Raw genomic sequence first — 5,748 nt, forward strand, 5'->3', positions numbered from 1 at the left:
TTTCATATAAAATATCGTTCGTAATATACACATGCTACCACGCAATAAAAATAGAGGGAAGATTGACACGTGAATTCTTGTCTTTCCGCTAGTATTTAACAATTAAAAAGGGAAAAATAATAATTATAAATAAAAACAAATTTTGACTACATTAAATAAGTATTAAAAATATTTTATGGCTTTATGGAAAAACAATAATCATAAAGAAAAATAAAATTTGACTGTATTAAATGAGTGTCAAAAATTTTTTTGTACCTTTTTCGAAAATTAATGAATATCTGCATAAAAGATAATTTCATGCAATATTAATTTTTATAAATAAACTATAATAAATATCTTATATAATAAAACATGTTTTTTGTTTGAGTGCGTACAATAATGTTTGGGCCAACAAAAGTATACCCATTAACCCATCTTGCAATCTTTAGAGACAAAGCCCTAAATCTTGTCCTATAAATACATGTGCCAGCTTCAAGAAAGAACTCATTATGTATGTTCTGAATACCAAGAGAATTAGTGTTGTGGTGGTGCAGTTTGATCCATTGCATTTTTATAATCAAAGAAATTACACTTGAGTGATTGAGTACGATTAATCCTCAATCCTCTTCATCTTTTTTCGAGTGTATTTCCTTGATTAAAGAGATTCATTGGATCATCATTTTTCTAGCAATTTGTTTGTTGTTCAGATTGTGTAAGGAATTCTTGTTGTCTCGATTTGTTTGTGTTTGCACGTATAATATACCTGATGAATCCTGTTTTTTCTGTTTTTTGTTTATTAATTTTGGTCATATGTTTTTAATCTGTTTGATTCATTGCTATCACTTGATGATAGGGTCTGCCTTTACGATGATTGATTATTATTTTTATTTACAACTGCAGTTGTTTGTATTTTGGGACTGTATGTATACTACTTCATCTATCAGATTTTTGGCCCTGTCTTTATTTTTTATTCTTTAGCCTATTTGCAGATAACCCAGAGGCCTTGGGTGATTGCGTAATTGCAACCAAGACGGATGCAGTGACATCACGGGTATAGGTTTCCTTTTGATAGCTATTAACAGTACTCTTTTAAACTCACTCTGATATGCGACTATCATTTATCTCTTATGTTGTTATTACAGAATTGGGAAAAGGAGATAATTTCTTTAGCAACTATGATGTGCAACAATTAACTGTCATAGTTGATTTCACAGTACCTACTTAGCGGCGGAGTGCTGATGTTTGTAGTAGAGGATCCATACTCATAAAATTTAATTGTATTTCTAAATCTAGGAAATATACGGTGACTTTTGTGCTTTAAGCACCTTTTGCAGCTTATGTGGAAGTGTTTGGAAAAACAATAATGCAACGCTTATAGCTTAAGCGCGTAACATATAAGATTTTATTACAATCACCCATACTAGTTGTGGACATGTATATATATAATATCAATTATTAACTTGTTTATCAATCAACGAAATTATTCAATTTAACTCTTTAATTTGAGTTGTACACTTTAGACGATCCAAATCCTTTTAGAGGACGCGGATCCTTATTAGAGTGTAGGTTCCTTCCTCGTGTTGCTCTTAGAATTTTCATATTTCATTTACAATGATTGTTATTTCAAATGTGTTTAAATTATTTACATATTTGTTTCAGCATTATGCAAAAGTGATTCTAGGGAAACCTGAATTCAAAGAAAATTAAACTATAAGAGAAGGTGTGGGAGCTGCGACTGAAAAAAAATCAAGAGATACTCAAAATGCTGAGATTAAAAAAAACCAAAGATTAAATCTTTAGCTGACAAGAATAATGGTAATTATAATGATTTCCATTGTGATAAGTTTTCTGAAGAATAAAGGTAGATTGCAATTCTTTTTTTTAAAAGCACATTTTACTATTTTACCTCCTTCTATTTTTTTCCTTTGATAATCCTTTCCCTTGTACCATGTGCCTATCCAGCTCTAAATTTTCAAGTTATAGACGTGGGTTAGTGTTTTTAATCAGATGGGTTCGAGTTCTATACAAACATGATTAAACTACTACACATGGAGACACTGTGGATTTTTTAGTCAACCCTATTTAAAATTTTAATTTATTATTTTTTAAGGGTCTTGTATCGAAAAAGAGAAACTTGGTTTTTTGGGTTTGTTACAATTTAAATGTCACTAATAATTGCACTTTTAATTTTAATAAAAATATATATTTCATATAAAATATCGTTCGTAATATACACATGCTACCACGCAATAAAAATAGAGGGAAGATTGACACGTGAATTCTTGTCTTTCCGCTAGTATTTAACAATTAAAAAGGGAAAAATAATAATTATAAATAAAAACAAATTTTGACTACATTAAATAAGTATTAAAAATATTTTATGGCTTTATGGAAAAACAATAATCATAAAGAAAAATAAAATTTGACTGTATTAAATGAGTGTCAAAAATTTTTTTGTACCTTTTTCGAAAATTAATGAATATCTGCATAAAAGATAATTTCATGCAATATTAATTTTTATAAATAAACTATAATAAATATCTTATATAATAAAACATGTTTTTTGTTTGAGTGCGTACAATAATGTTTGGGCCAACAAAAGTATACCCATTAACCCATCTTGCAATCTTTAGAGACAAAGCCCTAAATCTTGTCCTATAAATACATGTGCCAGCTTCAAGAAAGAACTCATTATGTATGTTCTGAATACCAAGAGAATTAGTGTTGTGGTGGTGCAGTTTGATCCATTGCATTTTTATAATCAAAGAAATTACACTTGAGTGATTGAGTACGATTAATCCTCAATCCTCTTCATCTTTTTTCGAGTGTATTTCCTTGATTAAAGAGATTCATTGGATCATCATTTTTCTAGCAATTTGTTTGTTGTTCAGATTGTGTAAGGAATTCTTGTTGTCTCGATTTGTTTGTGTTTGCACGTATAATATACCTGATGAATCCTGTTTTTTCTGTTTTTTGTTTATTAATTTTGGTCATATGTTTTTAATCTGTTTGATTCATTGCTATCACTTGATGATAGGGTCTGCCTTTACGATGATTGATTATTATTTTTATTTACAACTGCAGTTGTTTGTATTTTGGGACTGTATGTATACTACTTCATCTATCAGATTTTTGGCCCTGTCTTTATTTTTTATTCTTTAGCCTATTTGCAGATAACCCAGAGGCCTTGGGTGATTGCGTAATTGCAACCAAGACGGATGCAGTGACATCACGGGTATAGGTTTCCTTTTGATAGCTATTAACAGTACTCTTTTAAACTCACTCTGATATGCGACTATCATTTATCTCTTATGTTGTTATTACAGAATTGGGAAAAGGAGATAATTTCTTTAGCAACTATGATGTGCAACAATTAACTGTCATAGTTGATTTCACAGTACCTACTTAGCGGCGGAGTGCTGATGTTTGTAGTAGAGGATCCATACTCATAAAATTTAATTGTATTTCTAAATCTAGGAAATATACGGTGACTTTTGTGCTTTAAGCACCTTTTGCAGCTTATGTGGAAGTGTTTGGAAAAACAATAATGCAACGCTTATAGCTTAAGCGCGTAACATATAAGATTTTATTACAATCACCCATACTAGTTGTGGACATGTATATATATAATATCAATTATTAACTTGTTTATCAATCAACGAAATTATTCAATTTAACTCTTTAATTTGAGTTGTACACTTTAGACGATCCAAATCCTTTTAGAGGACGCGGATCCTTATTAGAGTGTAGGTTCCTTCCTCGTGTTGCTCTTAGAATTTTCATATTTCATTTACAATGATTGTTATTTCAAATGTGTTTAAATTATTTACATATTTGTTTCAGCATTATGCAAAAGTGATTCTAGGGAAACCTGAATTCAAAGAAAATTAAACTATAAGAGAAGGTGTGGGAGCTGCGACTGAAAAAAAATCAAGAGATACTCAAAATGCTGAGATTAAAAAAAACCAAAGATTAAATCTTTAGCTGACAAGAATAATGGTAATTATAATGATTTCCATTGTGATAAGTTTTCTGAAGAATAAAGGTAGATTGCAATTCTTTTTTTTAAAAGCACATTTTACTATTTTACCTCCTTCTATTTTTTTCCTTTGATAATCCTTTCCCTTGTACCATGTGCCTATCCAGCTCTAAATTTTCAAGTTATAGACGTGGGTTAGTGTTTTTAATCAGATGGGTTCGAGTTCTATACAAACATGATTAAACTACTACACATGGAGACACTGTGGATTTTTTAGTCAACCCTATTTAAAATTTTAATTTATTATTTTTTAAGGGTCTTGTATCGAAAAAGAGAAACTTGGTTTTTTGGGTTTGTTACAATTTAAATGTCACTAATAATTGCACTTTTAATTTTAATAAAAATATATATTTCATATAAAATATCGTTCGTAATATACACATGCTACCACGCAATAAAAATAGAGGGAAGATTGACACGTGAATTCTTGTCTTTCCGCTAGTATTTAACAATTAAAAAGGGAAAAATAATAATTATAAATAAAAACAAATTTTGACTACATTAAATAAGTATTAAAAATATTTTATGGCTTTATGGAAAAACAATAATCATAAAGAAAAATAAAATTTGACTGTATTAAATGAGTGTCAAAAATTTTTTTGTACCTTTTTCGAAAATTAATGAATATCTGCATAAAAGATAATTTCATGCAATATTAATTTTTATAAATTAACTATAATAAATATCTTATATAATAAAACATGTTTTTTGTTTGAGTGCGTACAATAATGTTTGGGCCAACAAAAGTATACCCATTAACCCATCTTGCAATCTTTAGAGACAAAGCCCTAAATCTTGTCCTATAAATACATGTGCCAGCTTCAAGAAAGAACTCATTATGTATGTTCTGAATACCAAGAGAATTAGTGTTGTGGTGGTGCAGTTTGATCCATTGCATTTTTATAATCAAAGAAATTACACTTGAGTGATTGAGTACGATTAATCCTCAATCCTCTTCATCTTTTTTCGAGTGTATTTCCTTGATTAAAGAGATTCATTGGATCATCATTTTTCTAGCAATTTGTTTGTTGTTCAGATTGTGTAAGGAATTCTTGTTGTCTCGATTTGTTTGTGTTTGCACGTATAATATACCTGATGAATCCTGTTTTTTCTGTTTTTTGTTTATTAATTTTGGTCATATGTTTTTAATCTGTTTGATTCATTGCTATCACTTGATGATAGGGTCTGCCTTTACGATGATTGATTATTATTTTTATTTACAACTGCAGTTGTTTGTATTTTGGGACTGTATGTATACTACTTCATCTATCAGATTTTTGGCCCTGTCTTTATTTTTTATTCTTTAGCCTATTTGCAGATAACCCAGAGGCCTTGGGTGATTGCGTAATTGCAACCAAGACGGATGCAGTGACATCACGGGTATAGGTTTCCTTTTGATAGCTATTAACAGTACTCTTTTAAACTCACTCTGATATGCGACTATCATTTATCTCTTATGTTGTTATTACAGAATTGGGAAAAGGAGATAATTTCTTTAGCAACTATGATGTGCAACAATTAACTGTCATAGTTGATTTCACAGTACCTACTTAGCGGCGGAGTGCTGATGTTTGTAGTAGAGGATCCATACTCATAAAATTTAATTGTATTTCTAAATCTAGGAAATATACGGTGACTTTTGTGCTTTAAGCACCTTTTGCAGCTTATGTGGAAGTGTTTGGAAAAACAATAATGCAACGCTTATAGCTTAAGTGCGTAACATATAAGAT

Source organism: Medicago sativa, chromosome 3 (genome assembly GCF_051527215.1).
Source record: "Medicago sativa cultivar Bolivia chromosome 3, Bolivia_mono, whole genome shotgun sequence".
NCBI lineage: Eukaryota > Viridiplantae > Streptophyta > Magnoliopsida > Fabales > Fabaceae > Medicago > Medicago sativa.